At 38.4% G+C, this 12,304-nt stretch overlaps 1 protein-coding gene across 8 annotated transcripts in view; it reads right to left on the bottom strand.

Annotated features, from left to right (window-relative positions):
* The window catches only part of TSC22D1 (TSC22 domain family member 1), a 134,775-nt gene that overhangs the window by 37,750 nt on the left and 84,721 nt on the right, over nucleotides 1-12,304 (bottom strand). Inside the window, exon 1 of one of the 8 annotated variants that reach the window (XM_073344874.2) lies at nucleotides 5,902-5,966. The exons of the other annotated variants lie outside the window; for them this stretch is intronic. The gene's annotated coding sequence lies outside the window, so the exon portion shown is untranslated. Of the gene's footprint in view, nucleotides 1-5,901; nucleotides 5,967-12,304 lie in introns of those variants that run through there. 8 annotated transcript variants of the gene reach the window in all.

Raw genomic sequence — 12,304 nt, 5'->3', positions numbered from 1 at the left:
AATATGGATTTCATAAAAGGATTTTAAGCATTCACAAATAGAGTTTGAGCCTTTTTCTACGATATGAATGTTCCACCATGAATGTTTCAGCCACATCAGCTGATGTGCACTGATCATATAGATATATTACCCTTTAAAGGCTCTTTGCTACATTAAGTACAGGTTCCATGTACTTACCTCAAGAACATTTAGCTGTTCTAACACATTCTACATGTATAAAGGACTTTTCTATTTTTATTATACCCAGGCGTGAATTCCTAGGTCCTTAAGAATACAGATTTCATTTGTATATCTCTCTACATCCATCTACATTGCATATGGTTACGTAAAAATTTCAGAAAAGGAGACATTCACAATCTTCAATTTTTCTATTTGCTTACGTAACAAAAGGGGAAAGTTTTTAAAGGAATATCTCCTGTCAAAGTATTCTCTGTCAAGACTTTTGACTCTGATATTCACTTTCACTCTATCCAAAGGAGCTCGTATTTATCTTTATAAACAGGTTATATATTATACGCTACTTCTCTACGCTACTTGTATATTATTATAATTATAATCTATATAAACAGGTTATATTCTGTTTATCTTGTGAGCAGCTGATTATTAAGGGTGTTGAGCAGTTTCATTGTATTTACGGGAATCTTAATATTATGTCAGAGCATCCACAGCAAATGCACCTGGCTACACTTTTACAAACTGAAAGAACAGGAAGAAGAGCGTGGAGATGGAAGAGAAAAAGGAAAGGATGGAGAAAATTTAAAAAGGGAAGAACGGGCAAGAGACTGAAGTGGGGAGTGAAGAGGGAGAGAAATGAGATGGAAAAGGAGGTGAGAGGGAGGAGTAAACGATGGGGAGAATAGCGGGAAGAAGGGGAGAGAGACAGAGAACTGAGGGAGAAAAAAATGCACAAGAATAGGCAAAAACTCAGAGAAAGGTGGTAGGGAGAAAAGAAATGAAAAGTAGAAAGCAAACTCTGCCAAAATATAAAAAAGGGGTGGGAAATGATAGATGGGAGAGGGATGAAGGGAGCTGGATATAAACCAGGGTGAGATGCAGCTGCAATGCTTTTTGAGGTTGAAATATAACTCCCCTGCCTCTGCTAACAGAGTGGAACTCCTCCCTCTCTCCCTGACTTAGGGGAGCACTGCTCCCCACTCTTCCTCGGCTGGTGTGGCAAGTGCTCCCCTTCCTGCTTCAATGACCTTTACTCATTGACTGCCAGGATGTAGCATGACATGGGGAAGAAAAGGGGGTTCATTACAAATACTCCACAAATGGGAACTCCTTCCCATAAAGGTAGGAAACTACGGGCATGGGGACTGATCAGAGTGACATTAAGCAGCTCCAGGGGGAGCTTCATGCATTCAGCTGGCCCAAGGCTGGAGTAGCAATGAAGATTTGCCTACCGAAAGGTCAGATATTGCTGCTTGAGGGATGTCCCTTGTCAGGTAGAAGCTATTGCTGCTTGGGAAAGAGAAAGGAGAAGGAAGAGAAACTATGTTCTCAGTATGAATGACTGGCAAAGCCCACAATTCCCCTTGGCCACACAGACATTTTGATTCAGTCAGGTGCAGCGACAGCACACTGGGATGAAAGCTTGTGTGTGTATAAGAACAAATCTATACGCAAAGTCCCTTTTCTGAAAAGCAAAACAGATAGTATATTTTAGAAAGAGAATTGAATGCTGAATATCAAATATTTCCCAGTAGGTAAATTAGTAACTCAGACCAATTTATAGCACTAAAGAAACAAGCAGCTGTCTCAGAAATGAAACCAACAAGGCCTGACCTACGTGAGACCTATTCTCTCAGAACCCTTCGCCACTAGCGCAGCTCCACCATTGTAGCAACAATGAGAGCACCAGAGTTAACAGTCATTAGTGGCGGCTGCTGTTTTAACCACCAGGTGACCGACCTGTTTGGAGCAGCATAACAACAACAAGAAGGTGGTCAAAAAGCAGTCTACACTACCCCTCCCACTGTTGCTACTGAATCAGTGGTAGCAATGGCGGGAAATTTTAAAGAAATGGGTCTAGTACAGACAACCTAGAAGTACAGCTGTATTTTTAGTCCTCTTTAAAACGCGTATTTCTCATTTTAGATGAAGCTAGTTTTGTTCACATGTCTGCTCTTTGGTTAGCTAATAGTGGAAACATTTAATAAGAAGACTGCAGAACAGCTAGCTACAAAATGCATCACAATACATGCAGATTTCAAGCTCTAAATGCCTGTAGAAGTGTCTATACATTAAGGTTCAATGGTTTATGAATATCAATTTATCAAGTTATAAAGGTGTAAATTCTCTCTCAAGGTGCCTGAATATCAAAGAGTGAACAGTTCAATATTCCATTACACATCTGTCATGATCACTATTGGACAGGATCATCAGGAGTATGTCAAAGATAAAAGCTGTTCAGGCCCTCAATATTTCAGTAGGTTTGGTACTGATGGAAGCTGAACTTTCTATGATTTATTATGAAGACATAAACCAAGCTATAGTAAAAATTAAATTATGATTTTTTTTGTAGGAAGCAGTTGGCAGAGGTGTATTTGTTTTATGCTTATATCTATATCTTTCTGATTTATTAAATATATGTGGAGTCTGTTGTACATTTGACAATTTTTATCATTTCAGCTTATTTGTCTAAATTAGAAGCATATAAGAAACAGTCAATAATCTCTCCAGTCAGCACCATTAAATATTTTAATGTGGGTTTGTGGTAACATAGCTCATAATTGCTCATTGCTAATATGTCAACTTCCAAGTTCTATTTAAAGCAGGTACTGTAGAAGGGTCTACTTTCATAATCTAACAGCACACCAGCAAAAAAATCAGAGTACTACTTTGGCCCTGTTTACTGTACTATATGAGCTTCACTGAATTAGGGAACTGCAACTATCCCATTTTACAGTGAATTGAGGCAAGGAGAGAGTAAGGGACTGGCCCAAGGTCTCGCAGGAAATTTGTGGCAAAAGCCAGGACAGGTAATCTAAACATTGTCTAGTTCTCCTTTTACTGCCACCAGTTAAGAAACACTAAGGTCAGGTCTACATTAAAAAAAAAAAAAAGTCAAGTCAACTCAGCTATGTCACCCGGCCATGTCACTCCACAACCCCGATTGACGTTGTTAAATCAACTTAATCCGCAGTGTAGACAGCGGTAGATCAACGGAAGAATTCTTGGGCAGTTGGATTAGCTACGACAGGGAACCCCTCCTGTCACTGTAGAGTGTGTCTACGCTGAAGCACTGTGCTGCTGTACCAGTTTAAGTGTAGACATAGCTTAAATTTTCAACGCTGATTCATTTTTATGAAGTGCCAAAACGTACACACTGGAAACTCAATTTTAAAAACACAAACAGCTCAGAATCAGTTGTTCTTCTCTACGCTACTTGTCAAGACCTGAACCTGAAGTTGGGAATTTCTTCTGCAAAAGATGTCACAAACATCTTAAGCAGTATAAAGAAATCAGGTTGTTTTTTTTAAAAAAGGTGTTTGTGCTACATAACTGTCATAGGTTCTTATGCTGCTGAAGATCAACTGACTTTTAAAAAGGTAATTTGCAAATTGGCTTGAGAAAAATCCATTAACTTTGGAATTATATACTGAATGCCCCCAAAAGCAAAGCCAAATAGGGACACTGAGCATACAGCTGATTTTAAAGGTCCCCCCCCCTTTTATATATATTGCCATTAATATTAATATTGTTTTCTGTAATTCTGAGTAGATCACATTTAATTCTAATATAGTTAATGGACAATACTGAGTCAATTTAACATAATTGACAGCTCAGAGATTTAAAGGTAGTTTACAAGTGTGCATGCTCCCTTTCCTATCTCACCCCAAAAATCCCTTTCAGAATTATGTTCTGAATGCCCCATTCTAAGAGAAGCAATCTGTAGGTTTGTAATTTTAAAACATCCTTTGTTTTTTCTATATCCAAAGGCCACATTGCCATGTATCAGTAGCTTTAAATTCCTTCTCCTGATACATTCTGCTGATGGTCTAACATCTGCCACTGAACATCATGGATAACATATCTTGCCATTAAAGGTTTAATTTTCAGGCCTTTCAGACTGTTTACTTAGCACACTGTTGGAAACATCTGTACAGATTTTAAATGTTTTCAAAAACAGCATTTTTTCTAAACATTTACAAAACAGTACACTGTTCTAAAAATAGCTATGTTACTGCTAGATACAGAATCCACTTTTCAGAGTGCTTTCCAGTATGAAGCCACCAGCAGAATGTATATTGTGACATTCCTCCAAAAGGAATTGGGCAACCTAGACTTCACAAACCTGAAAAGTTAAAAACAAAACCACATATATTCTAGATAATAAATCTGCTGCTTGCCTCTCTTATTAAGGTTATTTGGGGCATTGAACACAGAATTTCAAGCTGTGTTCTTTTAATATGCATGTGCAGAGGGGAAAAGATACAATTAAAGGGTCTGAATCTGCAAAAACTTAGGCTACATCTACACTAGAGTTTGCAACTGCACCGATACAGCTGCACTGCTGCAAGATCTCTCGTGTAGCTGCTCTATTCCAACAGGAGAGAGGTCTCCCATCAATGTAATTAAGCCACCCACAACAAGCAGCGGCAGCTATGTCAGCGGGAGAAGCTCTCCCGCCAACATAGCACTGTGCATCCTACCACTCATGCCAGCATAACTTTATGTCACTCTGGGGTGTGGGTTTTTTTCACACCCCTGAGATACATAAGTTTTGCCTACATAAGTGGTAATGTAGACATGGCCTTACTGGTTATATTGTTTACTAATGCATATAGAAGCATTGACGCTAATGGGGCTATTCATGATAGTAAACACTATACTGGTAGTGTCTGCAGATGAGGTCCAAGTTTTACCAAAGTTTGGTCCACCTTACTGAAAAGGTAATAAGAATTCCCTGCAGCTCCTCGTACAAATTCATCCCTAAAATACATTTTCCATCAATTTTAAAGGTAATCTGCAAAAGATTTTGAAAGAGTTGGGCTTGTCCCTTTTCTTAGTTTATTTTATATGAAGGCAGCCTGATAGCTTTCCCCCACCAAAAAAAAGCGTTCCCCCACTTATCTTTTAATTTAAAACCAAAGGATTTAAGACTTGTCTTTTTTAGTTTTGCTGAAGCATCTTTTGAAGGTCTCAGAACATGGACATTGTGAACTCTCACAACTTAACTGAAGGGGCAAGATATAAAGTTGCTAGCAAACGTTTTGTCCAAAATGTTAATTCAACATTCTAGTTTAATAGGTGTTAAACCCCAAAGTGTTGTTAAAAGGTATCCTCTCTCAATTGGCCTGATCTACACTTACACATGTACTTGTGTAAAATATGTTGTAATTATGTTGGTTTAGGGGTGTGTGAATTTTTTGCTGACAGTTACATGGGGATAAAGGTGCCCTATGTTGGTATAGTTTATTTCAGTTCCTGAACTGGAATAAACCACACCAGTATAAGCTTTTTAATGTCCGTATAACTGCATCCACACTTGGGGTTGGGGGGGAGGGGAGTTACTGCCACTAACTCTACTGGTAGGTACTAAAGCCCTAAGTCTGAGCTCTTTGATTTGTGAAGTCATAATTCACCATTTATGTAGATACCATAAAGTCTTCCAGGGAATACAAGACCTAAATTTCTGATGTTGGTGGGGAAAGAAACAGCCGCCGTCACTTTTCTGAGGTGGAGGTAAAGGAATTGGTAGGGAAGGGAACTTTTAGGCCATTCTTCTTTGCAGGTCATTTTTAACAGCCAATTGTGATGATATCAGCATCACCTTATGATTGAATTTATCCAGTGTATTATCCACGACTGAACTGTTATGTCTTATTAAAGCCTATTAAACTCTCCAAGCAGAGATTACATTCAATAAATATTGGTAATTAAAAAAGTATTTACCTGTGTCAGAAGTACATCACGATTGTTGAAGAACCACATTCCAAAAAGGATAAGCAGACATAGGAGGGAAGGGGAAAAAAGTAAAATTAAATTATAACTACAATATCTAAGATGCCCAACAACATATACAAATCTAACACTCAGTCCAACTACAAACTTAATTATACATTAATTGAAAACAGGCTGCACATTTTATATCTAGGAATAAAGAGATACAGTGACACTCATACTAATTCACAACTGCTTTTTTATGAACAAAATAAATCATGCATTTTTCACTAATTAAATTTCAACATACATGCTCTATGATCAGCTAAGGTTGACCCTCTGAGATACACAAACACATTAGTCAATTTAGAAAACATCTGCTGAGAATCTTATTTGAAAGAAAAATATGTTGACTACTAAATCACAAAGCAAATACTCCAACAAAATCCACTCATTCCAAACTAAACCAGTGCTACATCTGGACCTGAGTACTTTATAAAAAGGTGTTCCTGGGTTTTTTTCATAATGGGGGCCACCCCTTAACAGAAAAAGTCTTATGAAAACTACCTCTTGCCTGTGATCAGGTAATAGCCTCGTGATACACACTGATTACATGGAAAAGTGTTTAGAAAGGAGAAAAGAACCAAACACTGCATATGATTTCTAGCCACTTGCCTTCCCTCTGTATATGATGCCCAGATATCCAGCCCTCTTGTTTTCCTGCTTCTCTGAACATTACTGCTCTGTTCACAGCTGGCAGCACTAGTCTCACTAATACTACTATTCCCTCTACTCCTCTTATGTTGCAGTAGCCTCAAAGCAGAGATAGATAAGCTGGGTTCTCCTAGTTTCCAGCTCCTTTCACAGTATCCTAGGCTCTTCTTCACAATAAAGAACTTGAGCACTTGTCACAGTATTTGGACACAAAGAGGAGAGCCAGCCCTATGTGGTCAACCAGGTCTTCATGCACAACCAGTGAGCGTTACAGTGGACCATATACCATACTGCTGGTTAATAGAGAATGCTGAGTTAAAAGACAAACTCAAGACATGGATACTCAAGACAAACTGATCCTTTCAATTTCAAGCATATTTCAATTTACAAAATAATCTACACAAGTTCCAGGCTCTCACACAAACCAAACTTAAAAAAACCCAAAAACTAATTGACCAAACTCAAAAGTTCTAATCCCCGGCACCAACATGCAACCTCATTCTGCCAAAAAAATAACCAAAAACCCTGAAACCTAAATCAACTTCCTATTCTTAACCCATCCACTTCCATTCAAATCAGTCCTTTGTAAAAAAAAAAGCCACAATGGGAATATATTGTCAAGTGGCTCTGAAAGCTGTTCTAAAAGAAAAAGCTGCATAAAGTAGGGAATTTTAACTGCTCTAAGACAGAAACCAAAGACAAATTTATGTTTAAGTTTTGGAGACACATTTTACATCTGGGAGGATATTGTGGACAAAGAAAAGATGTTAAGAGGTTGAAATTTCTTCATTAAGCTTGGTAGAACATCTCAGGGTTAAGATTAACTTTTGTATGGCATGCTGAAATTCAGTTACACCTGGTCAAACATTCTCAATCAAAATGAGTGTGATAGGAAACATCTTTTCTAAAAATCAGAAGGATCAAAAAGTACAGGAGTTTTGTTGAAAAATAATGGTTTTTCAATTAAATCCTGAAAAATGAAAATAGTTTCAGTGAAATAAACTGTTTACTGAATTTTTTCATGGGGGGAGTGGGAGGAGAATCATTTCCTCACCAGCGCTAATTATGGTCTTCACTGTAGTCTGCAACCTTGCACATATAGATGCAAAACAGCTATCAACATTAAAGATTGAGGAGTCAAGCCCACAAGAGTCACAACATTCCAAAGGTTAAAATCTGTCCTACAACATTAAAACTGTTTCATGTTGCACGTCCTGTATATATTTGTATCCTGCATACTATACAGATTACTATGGCTTGCATTAGACAAGTAAAGCAGGAGAAAGTATATAAGTGCGCCCTGGCTCAAATCTATTTGCCTCAGAGGGCTATTACAGGACTTCTATGATTGTGTAACCCTCTCTTTTTCTGATTTTTTTCAGGAAAGTGTTCAGAGAGAGAATTAAGGAAGAGTGTATAGGTCCCCATCCATACATGCACCCACAAAAAAAGGGGAGAAGTGTACTTTGTCATAACTCCAGTCTTCCTTTGCTCAGCATATAAATCCTTGTTCGGAGACAGAAAAAAAAAAACAGTTATATGTCCCAAGCATTTCCCAACTCATGAAAGATTTAACTCACCACTTACTGATCCTAACGTCATTTGCCAGTGTTTATTACTCATTGACTCAGCCTATAACTGGACTTTCCTTCCTGTCAAGAGACCGTACAAATGCCTTGCTATCTTCTATGTTGTCTTGGGCTCTTAATAAGGGAAGGAAGGCTTTTTGCCTAAGCTGTGTCTAGAAAGAATCCTATGTAGGCCAACTATTTCCAAATGAAGAAACCGGGATTTGGGTACACCAATAAATTAACAGTGCTTCCGGAACCTTGGGAGCAACACACAAGTCTGCTAATAAGTCAAGTGTTAGGTGAAAGGCCCTTCAAATCCACTTTTTCCACCCTGGAGGTAAACAGCTTCTTAGATTTAAGCAGGAAATCTACTGGTTCCCAAGAGTGAATACAACATTGAGCTTTTATCATTTTAGATTCCATGCCGACAATTTCAGCTGCTAGAGACTGGATAATTTAGAGGGCCTGGCAGAGGAGACTGTGTCCAAGTTATGAAGGTACTAACTTATAAACAAACACTATTGCTAGTTGTGGGAAGCAAGACCTTCAGAGCCAAACAGATATGATCAAAATGGTGATATTTTCATCCTGGATTCCTCTGGTTATCCTCAGTAAGTGTGGAAAAGGGAGATATTTATACTCGCTCTCTTTCTACTCCACTCATATTGCCTCTTGCCAACCATCTCCCTCTCACTTTGTTCAAAACCCTTTCTTTCCAACTATCCACCTCCTCATTCTCTACCCAGCATCTTGTCAACTTCTTTAAACGCAAAATTGATGGGATCAACCCTTTACACTATCCTCCTGTTCCTCTTTCATGATGTCAAATCAGCTAACTAATGACTAGCCTGTGTGATAGTCCGACTGATTTTAAAAATATTTACCATGATTCAGAATCATCGCATTGCACATGCAATTTACCTAGGTAATAGAGTGAGGTTAATACTGCTCCTCATTTCCAACCCACTCGCCTCTTATAGTTACTCACATCTTATTTCAAATTAGACTAGCTTCTTTGGGGAAGGGACTGTCTTTCCATGCATTCAAACAGACTAAGAACAATGTGATCCTAATCATGATTGTGGCAGTTGGATACTACTGCAGAATAAAATAACTGTCCTCTTTTAAACCCCGTATTCTGTTCTTAAGGCTCTATCTACCTTAAAAATCTCTATTTCTGAACTTGGCCCTCATCCCATCACACCTCTTAATCTACCTTCTCTCCCTCTCTCATCAATATCCTCTTGGACTCCTTCCCTCTGTATAAGTGTGTTGCTAGCATTACTTAACGCTCATCTGCTCCCCATACCATTAAAATCACCCCTTTGTTGAAGCTGGATACAAGCTAAAACAAGTGGGTGGGCACAGAGACTGAAATAGCCATTCAATAAAGGGCTGCTTAGTTGAAGACAGGGTTGAAATGGAAAAGTTATATTGCTGGTTCCTGTGATGTACATGTTCTGCAGACAGAAGACCCTGGCAGTCCAGAAAGTTAATCTGGTGCCTTTCAGATTTTTTAAAGGGGGAAACGTTAACAAAACTGTACGTGTTAGCCTAAGATACAGGCAATTATGAAAAAACATTTTTAGCATCAAACTTTCACGCATACTAAGTGTCCATTTAGGCAACTACATAAATGCTCACCAGCTTCCACTGATCTCAACAGGAATTGCAGGACCCTCAGATCTTTAGACAATTAAACAAGTGGCTAGGTTTTCAAATGGGAATGATTTTGAAAATCTGGCCCTAAAAGTCTAATTTATGTTTCAGAATTTTTTGACTTTTAATATTCCATTCACCTTGGGCAAACTGGTTAGCGTCTGGACAGTTTAACTTTGGTTCTCACACAATGCTGTTGTGTTCACAGTGCAGAGGGGGGATTTTTTTAAAAAGCTTTTTATTGGGATTAAAAAGGTATTCCATAAAAACTACTTTTATTCTATTTTGTGTGTTTTTAAAGCAATTAGCTAATGAGTCATGCCATGTGTTTGTACCCAAAATCGCCTTCATGCACCAGTAACATTCCTCTTTTTATAATATACTTTTTATATTGTGTAACAGTTCAGTTGCCAATAAAATATTCACATCTGTTTATAACACACAACATTCATGCATGCAAATTATCCATATGTTGAAGAACTGAACGCTTTTCTAAAGATGCAAAAATGAAAATTTTTCGATTTTTATTCCTCCACTACTGCATTAACTTGACTATATAACAAGGTAAAACTGCCATTGCTATCAGGGAAGTACACACACTAACAGGGAAGGTAAAACAGCAATGCAGTATTTTAAGACCAATTACTATTAGGCTGTGTGAATACGTTTGAAAAAGCAAAGAGACTGAGGGGTAACACATTTTAAAATGTTCCCTTTAGAGGTAACTCAGAAGCTGACACACAGCTGCATGTGAGGATTATGCAACACCCAGATAATCAGCCAATCAGATTCCCAGACAGGCTGAACACTTCTAAAGACCTACAATTCTGTTTCTAAAAATTGCTTCTTACTCTGGAATGGATTTAAGATTAAATAAAGAGGTTTCTTCTACCTCAGTGTAAAATAACTGAAGCTATGGGTCTCACTGTGTATATTTCAGTGCTCTATTATTAATGACATCACACAGTTACCTCTGTTTGTATTATGGTGTGTCTCATTCACAGTAAATTCAAAATAGAATTACTCAGCTTTGCTTAATAGTATTATTGCCTAAAGCAGACTTGCTCACAATACGCACTGGTACGTTTAGAATCATTTACCCACTCTTCCTGAGGACAGCATATTTTGGAAGGTAGCTTCCATATGTTAATATTCCATTGCAACAACAATTTAGGCAACACTATATTCATCAGAAGTACAACTAACCTCTCAGGAGCAGAAACGTATGAACTGTTTAGTTCTAATATGCTCCATTACTGGTACACTGGGATCAGCCACAGAGATCCAAGCACTGATTGTCATGTGAACTGCTCCTTCCTTTCCTCTGCAGCTGACCTCTTTATTTCCCTCTCAACCCATGCAGTTTCCTCCTGTTGGAAGCCAGGGGCTTGGAAGAGTTGTTAACTGCTCATGTCTCTGAATTGCCTGGGTCAGATAGGGCCAAACTCATGGTGGCTCACTGATCTGGTACTGCTCACCCTCTCCCAGCTGCTCCTTGTGCTCCAGAATACAAGTTTCAGGCCCTCCCCAGCTCCCTGGGGAAGTCTAACACTAACAATTATGAAGAAAATCTTCCAACTGAGCTGAAGGTAAACAGTGACATCTGCCTGAGTCCGCAGACATAGATCTTTAGTGAATGTTAAACACTCAGTCCTAGATCTGACAATTTAAATGTCACCATTAGCTATTTCACAGCTGAGCAAAGGATCCAAGCAAATGGATCATCATGTTATGAAGAGCTGCACAATCTAGTGTGAGCAGTGCATCTCACCACAGTGTCACAAATGAGTGGTGCTTGGCAGAGTACCAGCACTTATCCCTTTTCCCCTACCCCCAATAGCTGATTACCATTACTCAGGGACCAATCTGAATATATGTTTACCCTTTAATTCTAGTATGGTTAAGACATCAGTTATTCCAGTTATTCACAAGAATATGTAGTCTGGGTTCCAAAGCAGTTCTATGATTTTTCCTAATTAATGGACACAATCTTAGGGCCGAGATCCTGCTCTCACTAAATGCCAGTGACTTGCAGAATCAGGCCCTCAAAGAACCTCTGACATCTCATGGAAAAAGTGATATATATGCAAATTTTGCTTATTTCTCATATTCTGTGAATTTCTCTTGCCTTGCAACTTTATTACTAAGGTCATTAGCATAGAAACTGTTTCTTCGGGAATCAGTGACTACAGTTTCACCACCAGCAAGCACATGTCTCTGTCACAGCATTTGCTTGCTACAGAGACCATGAGATCAAATAATCAGAAAACTGTAAAAGATAAACCAATTGCATCTGATAAATTGGCAAGATGTTCTTTTCACACATACATCATTCATTCTCAAGGGTGGAGAAAGACAAATAAAAACAAATGTGCATCAGTTGTCTGCCAAGGCTTCTGCTTAGAGAAAACAAATACTCCAGAAGACATCAGCAACTCTTTAAGGACACACTGAAAATAAATTTGGTTTAT

The sequence above is a fragment of the Lepidochelys kempii genome, chromosome 1, assembly GCF_965140285.1.
Source record: "Lepidochelys kempii isolate rLepKem1 chromosome 1, rLepKem1.hap1, whole genome shotgun sequence".
Classification (NCBI taxonomy): Eukaryota; Metazoa; Chordata; order Testudines; family Cheloniidae; genus Lepidochelys; species Lepidochelys kempii.
Note: the sequence above shows the minus strand (reverse complement) of the source record. Positions and strands in the feature narration are given on the sequence as shown.